Raw genomic sequence first — 18,608 nt, 5'->3', positions numbered from 1 at the left:
CCACATTCAAGAATTTTATTTACCCTTCAGGTGCTTCACAGGAATTTTTGGAATGTTTTAAAAAAAAAGAACATTTAACTTTTTTTCACAAAAAATTTACTTCAGATCCATTTTTTTTACCAACAGAAGAAATTGGACCCCAAAAGTTGTGGTGCAACTTGTCCTGAGTATGCTGATACCCCATATGTGGGGTTAAACCACTGTTTGGGTGCATGGCTGAGCTCGGAAGGGAAGGCGCGTGGTTTAACTTTTTCAACGCAAAATTGGCTGGAATTAAGATCAGATGCCATTTCGCATTTGGATAGCCCCTGATGTGCCTAAACAGTAGAAACCCTCCACAAGTGACACCATTTTGGAAACCAGATCCCCTAAGGAACTTATCTAGATGTGTGGTGAGCACATTGAACTCTCATATTTTTTCCACAAAAATGATCTTTTTGCCCCCAATTTTTTATTTTCCCAAGGGTAACAGAAGAAATTGGACCACAAAAGTTATTGTGAAATTTGCCCTGAGTATGCTGAAACTCCATATGTGGGGGTAAACCACTGCTTGGGTACATGGCAGAGCTCAGAAGGGAAGGAGCGCCAGATTTTACTGTTATGGTTTGCGGGTGCCATGACCAACTGGGAGAGCCCATGAGGTGCCAAAACAGCAGAACCCCCTATAAGTAACCCCATTTTATGAACTACACCTCTCAATGAATTCATTTAGGGGTGCAGTGATCATATTGACACCATAGGTGTGACACAGAATTTTATACCATTGGGCAGTGAGGACAAAATAACTACATTTTTACCACCAAAATTTTGTTTTAGTCAAAGATTTTACATTTTCACACAAGAAGTGGGTAAAAATGGCAACAAAATTTCTCCCATTTGTCCCACAATTTCTACTGAACGTGGCAATACCCCATATGTGGCTGTACAGTGCTACTTAGCCATAAGGAGAGACTCGGGAGGAAAGGAGCGCTATTTGCCTACTCAAGTGAATGGGTCTGAGCACATGTCAGTGTGTTTCCACAGACTGTGTGTCCGTGGGCAAAACAAGCTGACATGTCCATTTTTTAATGTCAGCACAGGCCAAAAAACATCCAGCACACGTGCATACACATAACACACCTGGATGTCATCCATGCAACATGCATTGTGCCGGGGAAGAAGCGTTACAGTAAGTGATGTTCCCCAGTGCTGGGTTCTAAACACGGCTCTAATCATTCTCTCCTGCTTGTGCCAATTGCCGACAGAGCAGGGGAGAATGATGAGAGCCGTGTTTAGCACCAGGCGCCGGGGAACAGCGCATACTGTAACGCTTCTTCCCTGGCGCCTGTCCTTGTAGTATTGATGGGGCACACACATGTCACAGATGTGCCGCAAGTATTACACACATGGACACGGACATCTCCGGTACTGAAAATATCAGGATGTGTGAAAGAGGCGTTATAGCGGGTTTTTCTGCTTATCTGCTGTCACACACTAAAAGACACTTTTCATTGCAAAAATCAGTTTTGCATCATCATATTTTGAGAGCTATAATTTTTCTAGATTTTGGCCCACAGAGTCATATGACATCTTGTTTTTTGCGGGATGAGTTGACGCGTTTTTATTGATACCATTTTCAGGCACATGACATTTTTTGATCGGTTTTTATTCCGATTTTTGGGAAACATAATGAACAAAAAACAGCAATTCATGAATTTCTTTTGGGGGCCTTTATACCGTTCCACGTGTGGTAAAATTGATAAAGCAGTTTTATTCTTCAGGTCAGTACGATTACAGCAATACCTCATTTATACCTTTTTTATTTTTTTTTATGTTTTGGCGCTTTTATACAATAAAAACTATTTTATTTTATTTTTGCATCACTTTATTCTGAGAGCTATAACTTTTTTATTTTTCCTGTGATAGAGCTATGTGGCAGCTTGTTTTTTGACGGACAAGATGGCGTTTTCAGTGGTACCATGATTATTTATATATCTTGTTATTCCACTTTTTGCTCAGTGGTATGATGATAAAGCATTGTTTTTTGCCTTGTTTTTTATGGTGTTCACTAAAGGAGTTAACTAGTGGGACAGTTTTATAGGTCTGGCGATTGCAGACACAGCAATACCAAGTATGTGTACTTTTATTGTTTAGATTTTTTTCATTCAAATATTTTAGTGATATAATGAATATTGATTTTTTTTCAATTATTTTAAAAAAAAAATATTTTTACAATTATTAATTTTTTTTTTTTTACTCTATTCTAACTTTTACACTTTGCCCCACTATGGGACAATCATTTTTTACAGGTTGATCGCTTCTATAGCATTCAGATGAAGCAGCATCTGCATGCTATAGAAGCTGTCAGCGCTACACTTATTGCACACTGACCTGAGAGACTTCCTGATCATGCACTGCCCATGACAGGAAGTCTCTCAGGCCTGGAGACCTAGATGTCATCATGACGACATCGGGTTACCATGGCAGTGATCGATACCCCGCGTCACGCCGCGGGATCTACGATCCAAAGGCAGAGGGGCTGTCAACCCTCTGCCTGCTTCTGGAATGCTGTGATCATGTTCGACCGATCCTGGCACTTAGTGCTGGGTGTCAGCTGTGTGAATCAGCTGACACCCGGCCTCGATCGGCCGCACACCACCCGTGTGCTCTGCCGATCGTTATGACGTACTATACCATCCATGGTCAAATTGTGCCGGGTCACATGGATGGTATAGCATGTCATATGTCAGAAAGGGGTTAATATGTGAGACTGTTTTGCATGTAGTTGTATGTTATTTGAGAGCTATAATCAGAATAAATCTTTCAATTAAAGACCATATTGAGAGCCTGTTTGTATAGTACCTGCGGTGTATATGTGTGTGGCTATGTGGGTACATGTGTGTGTGTAGATGTGTATGTGTGTATGTGCACACGTGGTCAAAATTGTTGGTACCCCAACCATCATTGATTGTGGATACTTCACACTAGACCTAGAAAATCAAGGTCCCTGTATCTGGAGGAAAAGTGGAGAGGCCCACAATCCAAGCTGCTTGAGGTTTAGTGTGAAAAAACAAAAAAAACTGAACTGAAGTAGACTTGAATGACATGCATGATGTAAAAGCATGTTCACACTGCCCATGAACGCAAACAAAACCAAAGGAAAAAACGATGTGTGCATATACTCGGTCTCCGGTCCTCCCAAGACTTCCTTCTCTCCTCCACACTTATTCGCTCCTCACACAACTGCCACCAAGACTTCTCCCGATTATCCCACATTCTCTAGAATTCTTTGCCCCAACACGTCTGACTATTAACCACATTCAGATCCTTCAGACGGAACCTGAAAACCCACCTTTTCAGGAAAGATTATGTAGTGACCAGCAGATTCTCAGGATGCAGTGACGAGACACGAGACAGGGATATAACTTGTATAATCAACTTTTATAAATTGGAGCCACTAGGGCTATGCTAAGCAGGCAGACGGGAGGTAAACACAAATCTGTCCTCGCAGGGACTCAATAAAATAAACATACTTTCTTAAGGAAACTGGGAGTACCCCGGCTAGTCCGAGTGTAGAAAGCCGGAACGTGGCCAAAATATTGTAATTATGGATATAGTTCACTTTTCCTTCCTTGCGTCACTCGGGATCGCAGATGCGGCCGCTTAGAGATCGTTGGTGCGGCTGTCTTGATGCCTCGATATCCCGGGGAGATTTGGGTTCAACAGGCCCTTGAAGAAACGATGCCGGTGGGGCGCAACAGGCCCTGAAGAAACTATGCCGGTGGAGCGCAACAGACCCTGAAGAAACTATGCCGGTGGGGCGCAACAGGCCCTGAAGAAACTATGCCGGTGGGGCGCAACAGGCCCTGAAGAAGCGATGCCGGTGGGGCGCAACAGGTCCTGAAGAAACGATGACGGTGGGGCATGACAGCCCTGAAAAAACAATGACGGTGGGGCGCAACAGGCCCTTGAAGAAACAATAACGGTGGAGCGCGGTAATGACGCAGTTCCCAACTGACCAGTAGCTGTTCTCTGATAAGAGTCCCTCCACAGTCGGGAATGGGCCTCTAATGTCGCCTAGGACGAGGTGGTGTCCCCTGAGGCCGGTGATGACAGGGTCGCTGCAGTGGGAGAAGGCAGGGGGGCAGTGTCCAGGCCTCTGTGGCCGCTTTACGTGTCGTCATAGCCGCGACTTGATGTAAGGGATCTGTCTCAGCAAGGCGGGGGACGGCGGGCGTGGCTTTCTGCGAACGGGGGTGGGAAGCGGCCTCCAGTAAAAGTCTCTCACGTCTCTCTTGTCGGTGAGTGCGCAGTATCCTCCTCACAGGCTCCTGTCGGTGTTCCTTCAAGTCGCCCGGCTTCCTGCCTCCTTTCACACTCTCTCCCAACTGCCACTTCAGCGCACTCCCCGCTCCTTTTATCCTTGCCCCGCCCCCTATTTCCCTGAAAACTTCAGTCAAGTCTCTCCCTTTACTGTCCTCACAGTATTGTTCCCTCAGGAACCCTGATGGCGGTCCCCTGGGTACCTGCCCGTTCACTGTCTGGGAGTCCTCCTCCCCACACTTACAGCCTGCAATGACCCCGCTACCTCTTAACCACTACTGGAGCTAATGCCTCAACCAATACCGGAACTGCTGCAACCCCCCAACCTACTGTCTCCTTCCCCACCATCCTGTAGAATGTAAGCCAGTATCATCCTGTATCAGACTGTCATTGTTAGTTTGTTTACTGTAAGTGATATCTGTAATTTGTATGTAACCCCTTCTCATGTAGAGCACCACGGAATCAATGGTGCTATATACATAAATAATACTAATAATATACCCTAATGAAAATAAATAAGTAAAAAAGCAAGTGCATTAAATAATTAACATAGGGTACTTAGTAAACACTGTTTTCATCAAAAAAGTATAAAGCTGTCCCAGCACGGCAAGGTGTACCCATTTGGGACAGTAACTACACGCTCTAATGTTAAAACCTACCTAGTGTGAATAGTGGCAGAGTGTCACCAGATCCCAAATGGACTCTCAGCCTAAGGCCGGTTTCACACATCAGTGGCTCCGGTACGTGTAGTGACAGTTTTCTCATGTACCGGAGACACTGACACACGTAGACACATTAAAATGAATGTGTCTCTGCAAATGTTAGCGTATTTTCACGGACATATGGTCTGTGTGAAAAACGGAGACATGTCAGTGTTCGTGGGAGCGCATGGTCCGCAAAGATGCCGAACACGTGCACACAGAGAACAGTTCACCCTATCCTCCGTGTTCACGGACGGCCGCCGGGGAAGAAGCGCTACTGTAAGTGCTGTACCCCTGCGGCTGGTGCTGAATGCCGCTGTCATTCTTCTCTCCTGCTCTGCCGGCAACAGCAAGCAGGAGAACAGAATGAATGAAAACCCGACGTGGTGTCCCCCTCAGTTTGTGAACCAACCAGACGAAACTTACAGCTGGGGGCTGCAGCCCCCAGCTGTCAGCTTCATCAAGGTTGGTTCTCAAGAATTCCCACGCTGTTCTTTTTAAATTATTTAAATAAATAATTAAAAATGTTGGCGTGGGTTCCCCCCTATTTTTGACAACCAACCTGACTAAAACTGACAGCTGAAGGCTGATATTCTCAGGCTGGTAAGGGGCCATTGATCTTGGCCCCCCACAGTCTAAAAACAGCAGCCCCCAGATGCCCAGAAAAGGCTCATCTATTAGATGCACCTATTCTGGAGCTTTGCCTGGTTCTTCCCACTTGCCCTGTAGTGGTGGCAAGTGGGGTAATAAGGGGTTAATGCCACCTTTCTATTGTAAGGTGACATTAAGCCGGATTAGTATTGGAGAGGTGATTGCCCACATTCTTTTTCCTTTGGTTTTGTTTGAGGTCTAGTGTGAAGTTTCCACAATCAGTGATGGTTTGGGGAGCCATGTCATCTGCTGGTATAGGTCCACTGTGTTTTATTAAGACCAAAGTCAGCGCAGCCATCTACCAGGAAATTTTTGAGCACTTCATGCTTCCCTCTGCCGACAAGCTTTTTGGAGATGGAAATTTCATTCTCCAGCAGGACTTGGTACTTGTCCACACTGCCAAAAGTACCAATACCTGGTTTTAAAACAACAGTATCACTGTGCTTGATTGGCCAGCAAACTCACCTGACCTTAACCCCATATAGAATCTATGGAGTATTATCAAGAGGAAGATGAGAGACACCAGACCCAACAATGCAGATGAGCTGAAGGCTGCTATCAAAGCAACCTGGGCTTCCATAACACCTCAGCAGTGCAACAGGCTGATTGCCTCCATGCCACTCCGCATTGATGCAGTAATTGATGCCAAAGGAGCCCTACATTTCAGTAGGCCAACATTTCGGATTTTAAAATAATTTTTCAAGCTGGTGTTATAAAGTATTCTAATTTATTGAGATAATGACTTTTGGGTTTTCATTGGCTGTAAGCCATAATCATCAACATTAACAGAAATAAACACTTGAAATAGATCACTCTGTTTGTAATGACACTATCTAATATACAAGTTTAACTTTTTGTATTGAAGAACTGAAATAAATTAACTTTTTGATGATATTCTAATTTTGTGAGATGCACCTGTATGTATGTGTGTGTATTTGCATGAATGTCTAAGTGTGTATATGTGTATGTATGTATATGTATGTGGGTGTATGTGCATGTATGTCTATGTGCGTATGTGTGTGTGTAAAGTGTAGTAGCTCACTATTCTCTAACAAATACTGAAAATTTAGCAATGTACAAACTTCCTGACAAGAATATAAAGTCATTGCTACAGCTAGGCAGTGAAGTTCAGCCTTATAGCACAGTGTAATTTTCATATACAGGTCATTATGTAGGATTTTACGTCAAATAGGTTTTCTAATTAATGAAATAGCTATTTTAAAATACCTAAAAAAATGGTTTTAAAGCACCACTCGAACATGGGTTTTTTTTATGCCATGTTTTTTGTTTTTCACCAGATACAGAATCATTGTAAGGCTGGGATCACACATGCGAGAAACTCGGACAAGTCTCGCATGTTAATACCCGGCACTGCCGCCGGCAGTCAGGATCGGAGCATGCGGCCACATAGCAATACATATAGCCGTATGCTCCGCTCGCGAGTGTCGGCGGCAGTGCCGGATAGAGATGAGCGACTTTTCCTTTTTTCAGGTTGAGTCGGGTTTCATGAAACCCGACTTTCTAAAAAGTCGGGTCGAACGAAATCGGCCGACTATAGGGAAAAGTCGGGGTCCGACTGAAACACGAAACCTAATGCAAGTCAATGGGGAAGCAAAGTTGTCAGGGAGTGGAGGACAGTAAACACACCTACAGTGCCCATTTCAATGCCAACGACATCAATTCTTATTACTTAAGCTTGGCAACCTTAATTTATTTTATAATAATAGTTACGCATTGAAAACTGGGGGTTATTTGGCTAAAGTTGTGGGGGGTAGGGCCGGCACCAGGTTTTCGTGTGCCCTGGGCCAAAGAGTGTCAGTGCGCCCTTTTAGCACATACCACAATTCATAATGCTCCGGTACGGCACAGAAATATAGGTATACTACAATGAAAAATACTTCACTGCCTACATGACATGACTGATATCTATTTTAAATTCTACAATAGCTCAAAAACCGGACAGTGTATTACTCCATACAGTATTATGGCCACCACCTAGTGCGCCATACTGAATAATGAGCCCCATATATTTCTCCATACAGAATAAATGGTCCCATATAATGTTCCATACAGTATATGATGAGCTCCACATAACGCTACAGTATATGTTGGTCCCCATGGATGATGCTCCACTGTCTTATTGTCCCAAATAATGCTTCATATATAATGGGCCCCATTTCTAATGCTCCAGTGTATAATGTGCCCCGTAAATGCTGCTCCAGTGTCTGATGTCCCCCACTTGGAATGCTCCAGTATATGTTGGTCCCCATGGACGATGCTCCAGTGTGTTATGGGCCCAAATAATGCTCCATATATAATGGGCCCCATTTCTAATGCTCCAGTGTATAATGGGCCCCGTAAATGCTGCTCCAGTGTCTGATGTCCCCCATTTGGAATGCTCCAGTATATGATGGGCCAAATGGATGATGCTCCAGTGTATGATGGACCCCATATATCATTCTTCAGTGTATATTGCACCCCAAAAAATGCTCCCAACGTTTAAAAAAATTAAATACCTCTCCTTGCTGGGCACTGCTCTACTCTGGACTCCTCAGCATTGCCATTTTAAAGCTCTCTGCACTTGTACTGTTAGGTTACAGACGTGATGTCATCGCGCTCTGTAACCTGAATGTCACTGTCAGGAAAGGCGGAAGACATCACGGCGGAGGAGCAGGGAGAGGTAAGTATTGCAAGTGCTGTGGCCCTGAGCAAGCATGGGGGGCCCACTTGTGGGCAACAGCACTGGCACAGGGCCCCTCATAGTACGACAGTGTGTCTGACGGTGAGTGGGCCCTCCCACCGGCAGAGACACTTTTGCATACTATGAGGGGCCCTGTGTCACTGCTGTCGCCCATGAGTAGGACCCCCCACCTGCTCAGGGAATCGGCACTTTCATCTGCACCTTCCTCTGTGTCACCGTGTAAGGTGGTATAGTATGCGGGAAGGGGCACCTGAGTTTCATCAGTGTCTCATTCTGGCTCTGTAGAGTGCAAGGTGAATGTAGTGCTGTGGGTCAATGTACCAGCAGAATCATCTAGCAGTGGCTGTGCATCAGTACACTCCATCTCCAATTCATGTTGGACTGGGGAATTCAGAATTTCACTTGATAACACAGGCATAGCCTGTGAAAAGAGCTCCATTGAGTAATCTGAAGTGTGGGCTGCCGCTTCCTTCACTTTTAGTGGGGGTGAAGGAGACAAGGAAAGGGGTGGTTACTGACCAGAAGCCTGCACTGACGACTCAGTGCTTGCATTTTTTAAACTTCAGAAGAGGAGGCGATAGAGCTGGAGGCTTTTTCGGCAATGTAAGGCAAAACCAGTTCCTGATGCTCCGGTTTTAAAAGCAGTTTACCTACTCCCAGAAAAGGGAGCCTTAAAGGCCTTCTTGTGCCAGCTGATGACGCTGTCTCAACACCTTCTGCCTTAGCTCCTATTGTGCTTTTGGCAATACCAGCAGATGCACCACCCTCAGTACCAGCTGGTCCCCCCACACCCACATCCGTGGCCTCTTCCACCATACGTAATAATTTTTTGTGAAAATGGACTAAAAATACCAGCAGATATATGGTACTGTTTCAGAAGCAGGCAGCTCTATACAGTCTAGGGATAATTGTAAATCTCCGTATATATTTCATGAGTCAGACACAGATGGTCACAGGCTCAGTATGGATTACACAATAATATAAAAATTTGCAAAAGGGTACAGTATCACTAGATACAAGGTATATATAGTATAGTTTAAACATACTGAATCTCCATATACATTTCAGGAGGCAAACAAAGATGCTCTCAGGCCCAGCATGGATCCGACAACAATATAGAAAGTTGAGAAAGGGTACTATGGCGCCCCTGAGGGTACGGTCGCCAGAGAGGTACTGCACCTCATCCAAAGGTGTGGTATCCCACCCTCAGGTAAGGAGGGATCACCACTCAGGGCTCCTAACTCTGCACTCAACACACACACATGTTAGTCAGTGCTTTCTGGGTGTACCCAGCAGGAGGATGGCCTCATCCCAGACTGACTAGGAAAGTGTGTTGGGGGTTAGTGTGGAAGGTAGGTACAGTGGGAGGAGCTTAGGTAGTGGATTGATTGTGGGCATCCAATCAGCGAGAGCAAGCTGACAGTTGATGGGTGGAGCTAGTCTGAGGAAAATGGATCTTTCTAGAGAGTTGTCAGTCGGTGACAGGACAGAGTAAGAGCAGGATTGCTGTGAGAGGGCTGAGGGTCAGAGAAGAGAGAAAAACTTGTCCAAGCTCCTAGACTGGAAGGAAGGGGTCCTTGGGGCACAGGAAGTGCAATAAGCCACCTGTGAAGCCCGTTTCTGGAGAAGGAAGGACCAGGCCTCATTGGGGAAGGTGGCTCCTGAAGGTAGTGGAGAAATACAGGGCTCAGCTAGAAAGACGGAGGCTGAGGTAACTTTAAGAGTCTCAGTCGCCGCATTCAATAATCAAAAAGGCAGCAGTTGGAATAAAGGACCCCGGAGCCTGACCCTCGTCGCCCGGTGTGATCCGTGGCTGCTGGCTTGGGACACTGTTTGCGAAGGCCCACAGCAGGAAGGAAGGGAGAGATCAGCGCAGAGACACAGCCTAGAAAGGATACACAAGGAGAAGTCTTTAAGAGGTGTTCCTGATCTACCTTTGAGTTTGCCGGACCCCTCCCTCAGATGACACAGTACCAATAGGGTCATCTTGTGCACAAAACTTTTGAGGAAAAACTCAGAAACTGCACCCAACTGTGTCCTTGGTGGCTTTTACAACTCGCCTGCTACACACGCTACACTCACCATCACTGTCAACGGCTCACAAACACCATCACAACTGTCCTGGGATACAGCTCTGCCCGTGGAGAGCTTCATCATCTTGTCTGCTTTAACACCAGCACAGAGGATCTGCATTGCAGCGTCGGCTACCCTAGCCGAGTACCACGGGTGGCGTCACGATCCCCCTTTTTCAAATTAATTATCATGCCATCTTCCCCCTCATCTGAACTGTCATCTTCTTAATTGGATACCCAGGGCCACGGACCGGGTCCCAATCACCACCGTGACATACTTCCCCCTTAAAAGAGCCTGAATGGCCCGGTACTGAGTAACCCCCAGCCCTGCATGGCGTTTCATTTTAACACCAGATAACAGGGATATATTGTATAGTTTCAACATTATAAATCTACGTATATATTTGAGGAGGCAGACACAGACGCTGTCATGGCCAGTATGGATTCGACAACAAACTAAAAAGTTGAAAAAGGGTACAGCATCACCAGATCCAAGGTATATATAGTATAGTTTCAACATTCAAAATCTCCGTATTTATTTCAGGAGGCAGACACAGACGCTCTGAGGCCCAGTATGGATTACACAACAATATAAAAAGCAGTAAAAGGGGAATGGATCCCAAGCGTACTGCTGTATACAGTGTTGGGGTCATTTGGCGATCTACATATATATTTCCAGAGTAACACACAGCCTCTTACAGGCTCAGTATGGATCACACCATAATATAAAAAGAAGATCCGCAAGAAATAATCACACATGTGTACCAATGTTCCAGGTGTCAATGATACACTTTGAGTGGTGGATGGAGGATGAATTTCGGGCACAAAGGGTACTTAATCAACAGACACAAGGTATATATAGTCTACTATATATATCTTGTATATAAAACTATAGTTATCAAAATTAGGTATATTTACTCTAGAAAAGAGAAGACTTAGGGGAGACCTAATATATACTGTATGTACAAGTATATCAGAGGGCAATACAGAGATCTCTCCAATGAACTGTTTGTACCAAGGACTGTGACAAGAACAAGGGGGCATTCTCTTCGTTTGGAGGAAAGACAATTTCTGCACCAGCATAGAAGAGGGTTCTTCACAGTAAGAGCAGTGAGGCTCTGGAATTCTCTTCCTGAGGAAGTGGTGATGGCCAACTCACTGAATGAATTTAAGAAAGGAATGGATGCTTTTCTTGTGAGTAACAGTATAGAAGGTTACGAATAACATAATATCATAGGTAGATGGTTGACCCAGTTTAGGGGAAGGAATTTTTTTCCCTATGGAGAAAATTGGCTTCTACTCTGTGGGTTTTTTGCCTTCCCAGGATCAACAATGCAGAACAGCTGCACTAAAAATAGGCTGAACTAGAGGGACATAAGGTCTTCCTTCAGCCTTCAAAACTATGTTACTATGTTACTTAAAATACAAAAAAATTTACGTATGTATTTCAGGTGGTAGACACATATGCTTACACGCTCAGTATGGATTTGACAATAATGTAACAAGCTGAAAAAGGCTACAGTATGACCAGATACAAGGTATATATAGTATAGTTTAATCATTCTAAATCTCCGTAGACATTTCATGAGGCAAACACAGACGCTCTCAGTCCCAGTATGCATTAGCCAAGAATATAAAAAGTTTAAAAAGATTACTGTATCACCAGATACAAGGCACATATAGTATTGTTTAAACATTATAAATCTCCTTATTTTTTTCAGGAGGCAGACACAGACGCTCTCAGGGTCAGTATGAATTATACAATATAAAAAGTAGTAAAAGGGTAATGGATCAGAAGCTTTCATCTGCATACAGTGTTCAGGTAATTGTAAATCTCAGTAGATATTTCCAGAGTCAGAAACAGACTCACTGGCCCAGTATGGATTAGACCACTATATAAAAAGCAGTAAATGGGTAAGGTATCACAAGCGTACAGCTGTATACAGTGTTGGGTTATTCTTAAATCTACAAATATATTTCTGGAGTTACAGACAGACGTTCACAGGCTCAGTATGGATTACACAAGAATATAAAAACTTGCAAAAGGGTAATGTTTTACAATCGGTCAGCTGCATACAGTGTTGGTGTCATTTTAGATCTCCTTATATTTTACACAAACAAACTCTCACAGGCTCAGTATGGCTTACACCCGAATATAAAAATGATAAAAAGGGAAATGTATTCGAAACGTACACCAGTGTACAGTGTTGGAGTACTTTGAAATGTTCTTTTATATTTCAGTGTCAGTCTGCCATTCCAGACTCTCCGCTAGAGGAAGGTAGATGGATAAAAGTACAGACGTAAAGTTGAGTGATTTTAGATGTTTTTGAATTTGTAATCATGGGAAAACCTCCCGGGAGAATTCACAGAGGCAGTGCTGACCCTCAATAACTTTAACTGTGGATACAGCTAAAACGCAAATTAGTGAAGAAAGGGTTGCTGTATCGCAGTTGCGTCGATCCCATCACCGTAACTCGTCTCCATCAAATTGTGATCAGAGCTGTAGACATGGTCCTCACTGCCTATCATGATCTGTCTGGTCACTTTGGAGTGCAAAACACACAAGCCACAGTCCGTAGGGGATTCTATTGGATTGCCATGAGAGGAAACATTGAAAAATGGTGGCAGGAATGTCACACGTCTGTGACTATGAAAAATGTGAAAGATGATCATAAAGCACCATTGCATCCGATTGGGAGTTGACATCCATTACAAATGGAAGCCATTGGTAATCTGAAGGTAGAGGCCAGCAGGACAGGACATAGCTACATCTTAATCATCATCGATCAGTACACCAAATTTGTAGTGGCCGTCCCTGTGACGGATATAACTGGGCAGACAAAACAGAGGTGGAGCAGGGAGAGGTAAGCTTTGCAAGTGCTGCGTCCCTGAGCAAGCAGGGGGGACTCACTTGTGGGTGCCAGTACTGGCACAAAACCCCTCATAGTACGCCAGTGTGTCGGACGGCGAGTGGGCCCCCCACCGTCAGAGACACTTTATTGTACTATGAGAGGCCCTGTGCCAGTGCTGTCACCCAAGGGTTGGGCCACACACCTGTTCAGAGCAACAGCATTTGCCCGGGTGCAGCAGGTGTTGACCCCGGGCCTGGGGTGGGGGGTGGCAGCCCATTTCGGGTGGTTTAAATAATGGCATATGTTGATGTGTAGGCTGGACTTTCAGCTGCTGCAAATGGAGGAATTTGAGAAGTCAGAGAAAGAGGAGGACAAAAGCGAGCCTTTTTTCTGGCAACCCATGTGTTATCAGGGGAGGGTGGGACAAAATCTTTTGAAACCCATGCATGGTTCATTTTAATGAAGGTTAGATCAACATTTTGGGTCGACAGATGGGTCCTTTTTTCTGTCAGGATTGATCCAGCAGCACTGAAGACTCTTTCAGATAGCACACTAGCAGCAGGGCAAGCGAGCTCCTGTAAGGCATATTGTGCCAATTCAGGCCAGGTGTCCAGTTTTGAGGCCCAATAATCAAAGGGGAATGACCTGTGAGGGAGAACCTCGATAAGGAAGGAGAAGTAGTTTGTAACCATAGTTGACAACTGCTGTCTCCGGTCACTTGCAATCGATTCTGTATTAGCTGTCGTGTGCACGGGACTTGAGAAATCAGACCACAACATGGTCAGGAAACCCCTGTCTCCAACGCCAGTTCGGCTGTGTGCACCACGAACACCTCTTCCTTTTTGCCCACTACGGCTCGTGGGAGAACCAGCTCCGCTGCTGTGTGCTAGGAATGCATCAAACAACCTGTTTACCAGAGTTGCTTGTTTGTTAGCCAATATTAGCTCTAGGTTCTCCTGTGGCATAATGTTGTGCAATTTGCCTTTATAGCATGGATCGAGGATGCTGGCCAACCAGTAGTCGTCATCCCTCATCATTTTGGCAATGCGGGGGTCTCTTTTAGGATCCGCAAGGCATAGTCACACATGTGGGCCAATGTTCCAGGTGTCAATGATGCACTGCCACTGGTGGGTGGAGGAGCACTTTCTGGCAAATCCACATCCCTCCAGTCACGCACAAACCCTGAACCTGACCTTGGCACGCCCACATGTTCTCTTGCCCCCTGAGAAGCATCCTCCTCCCCAAAATAATCATCCCCCTCATCCTCCTCCTCATCTTCCTCTTCTTCCTCCACCTCGTCCACGACAGCTCCCTGACCAGACAATGGCTGACTGTCATCAAGGCTTCCCTCCTCCTCCTCCTGTTGCTCCTCAGCTGCAGACGCCTGATCCTTGATGTGCATCAAAGTTTCCATGACTAGACGCAAAAGTGGTATGCTCATGCTTATGATGGCATCGTCTGCGCTTACCAGCCATGTGCATTCCTCAAAACACTGAAGGACTTTACAGAGGTCTTTCAGCTTTGACCACTGCACACCCGACAATTTCATGTCTGCCCTCAAACTGCCTGCCCGTGTATCTTCCCACAAATGCATTACAGCCTGCCTCTGTTCGCACAGCCTCTCAACCATGTGCACGGTGGAGTTCCATCTTGTAGCAACGTCAATGATTAGTCGTTGCTTGGGGAGGTTGAGAGGTCGCTGCAGCTTCTGCATACGACTGGAGTGGACGTTTGAGCGATGGATGTGCGAGCACAGTCTTCGCACCTTATGGAGCAGGGCTGTTAACTCCGGATAATTATTTAGGAAGCACTGCACCACCCGGTTCAAGGTGTGAGCCAGGCAAGGTATGTGTGTGAGTTTTGAAAGGGCTATGGTTGCCACAAAATTCCGCCCATTATCACTGACTACCTTGCCTGGCTAAAGATGTAGACTGCCCAGCCATGACTCAGTTTGTCGATGTAAGTAGTTGGCCAGTACCTACGCGGTGTGTCTACTGTCGCCCAAAGACATCATTTTTAAAACAGCCTGCTGCCGCTTACCACTAGCTGTTCGATAGTGGGACATCTCGTGTGCAACACTGACAGATGTGGATGGAGTGCTCGTGCGACTGTGCTCTGTCGACGAGCTTTCGCTTCTGGAGGAAGAGGGTCGAACGCCTACACCCAACTGTTTCCTATACCATGGGCTAGGCAGCACTGTTCCACCGCCACTGTCCCCTGTGGAGCCTGCATCCACCAGATTAACCCAGTATGCAGTGATGGACACGTAATGGCCCTGGCCATGCCTACTGGTCCATGCATCTGTTGTGATGTGCACCTTTCCACTCACTGATTGTTTTAGTGCATGGACAATTCGGTCTTTCACATGCCGGTGAAGGGCAGGGATGGCTTTTCTAGAAAAGAAGTGCCGACTGGGTAGGTCATAGCGTGGGACAGCGTAGGCCATGAGCTCTCGGAAAGCTTTGCTTTCTACCAAACAGAAGGGCATCATCTCTAAAGAGATCAGTTTGGCAATGTAGGCATTCAAAGCCAGTATATGCGGATGAGAGGATGAGTACTTTCTTGTCCTACTCAGAGTGTCTGGTAGGGTGAGCTGGACTTGAGAGCTGCATATGGGGGAACTAGCATTGGACATGACGGACTGAGAAGGAGTTGGTGATGGTGAGGGTGTTGATGGCCTAGATTCAGTGTTTCCTCACAAAAATATTGTGTTTGCGTGACTGGTTTGGCCTAACATTTCTTGATGGTGGTGTGCTTACCAGTGGCCTTACAGTGGGGGAAGCGATGGAGCGTTGCCGGCTAACTTGAGTCGGAGCAGGTGCACATGTGCTACCTGAGCTTTTGTAGTCCGTCCATGCTTGCAAGTGCATGTTGTTTAAATGTGTAAGCATGCAACTGGTTTTCAAATTTCTTAGATTTTTCCCTCTGCTAAAGGTCCTTCGGCACTTCTTACAGATAACCTTTGCGTCATCGGTAGGATTTGGTTCAAAAAAGTGCCACACTGCACTCTTCCTATTATGGTACAAATTTTCAGGGCTTGCACACTGTGCTAATTTGACCATCTGGCCAAGCTGCCCTGCAACCCTTTTAGCTTTCTTGCCAAGTTTTTTGACAGCTACGGGCCTGCCAGATAGCGGCTGCTGCCATGACAATGCCTGCTGCAGATCATTCTCCTGTTCTGACCTATTGTCACCAGCACCCTCTTCCCCCAATGGATGCCAATCCGGGTCAACAACTGGGTCATCCATGACCTCGTCTTCAATGTCATCTGCATCTTCCTCTGCGTCACTGTGTAAGGTGGTATAGTATGCGGGAAGGGGCACCTGAGTTTCATCAGGGTCTGATTCAGGCTCATTGCGAGGGCAATGTAGTGCTGTGGGTGAATGTACCAGCAGATTCGTCTAGCAGTGGCGGTGCATCAGTGCACTACATGTCAGATTCATCTTGGACTGGGGAATTCAGGATTTGATTTGATAACCCAGGAATGGTATGTGAAAAGAGCTCCATGGAGTAATCTGAAGTGTGTGCTGCAGCATCCTTCACTTTTGGTGTGGGTGAAGGACACAACGAAAGGTGTTGTTCCTGACCAGAAACCTGCACTGACAACTCTGTGCTTGCAGTTTTTGTAACTTCAGAATAGGAGGCAATAGAGCTTGAAGCTGTTTCGGCAATGTAAGCCAAAACCTGTTCCTGATGCTCTGGCTTTAAAAGCGGTTTACCTACTCCCAGAAAAGGGAACCTTAAAGGCCTTCTTGTGCCAGATGATGACGCAGGCTCAACACCTCCTGCCTTAGCTGCTATTGTGCTTTTGCCAGAACCAGCCGATGCACCACCACCACCACCATCAGTACCAGCTGCGCCCCCCCCGCCCACGTCCGCGGCCTCTTCCACCAGACTTCCTCATGTTTGGGAAAATGTACCAAAAATACCAGCAAAGAAATGGTACTGTATCAGTAGCGTACAGCTATGTAAGGTGTATGTAAGAAGTGAAATCTCCGTATATATTTTGTGAGTCACAGACGCTCATCCAGTATGCATTTCACCGTAATCCAACAAGCAGATATACGGTATTGTATCAGAGGTGTACAGCTGTATACGTTGTTGGTGAAACTGTCAATCTCCGTATATGTATTTATGGAATGTCACACACACACGCTAACTCTGTGTAGATGTGACTGTAATAAGAACACCAGATATCCGATACTGTTTGAGAATCGGACAGCTCAATACGGTGTATAGAGAAATGGAAATGTCCGTATATGTATTTATGGAGTGTCTCACACACACACGCTGACTCTGTGTAGATGTGACCGTAATAAGAACACCAGATATCCGATACTGTTTGAGAATCGAACAGCTCAATACGGTGTATAGAGAAATGGAAATGTTCGTATATGTATTTATGGAGTGTCACACACACATGCTGACTCTGTGTAGATGTGACAGTAATAAGAACACCAGATATCCGATACTGTTTGACAATCGGACTGTTCAATATGGTGTATAAAGAAATGGAAATGTCCATTTCACCGTAATCCAACAAGCAGATATACGGTACTGTATCAGAGGTGTACAGCTGTATACGTTGTTGGTGAAACTGTCAATCTCCGTATATGTATTTATGGAATGTCACACACACACGCTAACTCTGTGTAGATGTGACCGTAATAAGAACACCAGATATCCGATACTGTTTGAGAATCGGACAGCTCAATACGGTGTATAGAGAAATGGAAATGTCCGTATATGTATTTATGGAGTGTCACACACACACGCTGACTCTGTGTAGATGTGACCGTAATAAGAACACCAGATATCCGATACTGTTTGAGAATCGAACAGCTCAATACGGTGTATAGAGAAATGGAAATGTTCGTATATGTATTTATGGAGTGTCACACACACATGCTGACTCTGTGTAGATGTGACAGTAATAAGAACACCAGATATCCGATACTGTTTGACAATCGGACTGTTCAATATGGTGTATAAAGAAATGGAAATGTCCATTTCACCGTAATCCAACAAGCAGATATACGGTACTGTATCAGAGGTGTACAGCTGTATACGTTGTTGGTGAAACTGTCAATCTCCGTATATGTATTTACGGAATGTCACACACACACGCTAACTCTGTGTAGATGTGACCGTAATAAGAACACCAGATATCCGATACTGTTTGATATCGGACACCTCGATACGGTGTATGTATGGAAAAACGTTAATCTCTGTGTATTTTTTTACAGAGTCACACACATATAGCATGTATTTGTCCGTGATACCAGCCGGTACACGGTAGTGTGTGAGGAGCGTACACCTCTATACGGTG

This window comes from Dendrobates tinctorius, unplaced genomic scaffold (genome assembly GCF_039654945.1).
Source record: "Dendrobates tinctorius isolate UK_male_01 unplaced genomic scaffold, ASM3965494v1 ptg000103l, whole genome shotgun sequence".
NCBI lineage: Eukaryota > Metazoa > Chordata > Amphibia > Anura > Dendrobatidae > Dendrobates > Dendrobates tinctorius.
Note: the sequence above shows the minus strand (reverse complement) of the source record.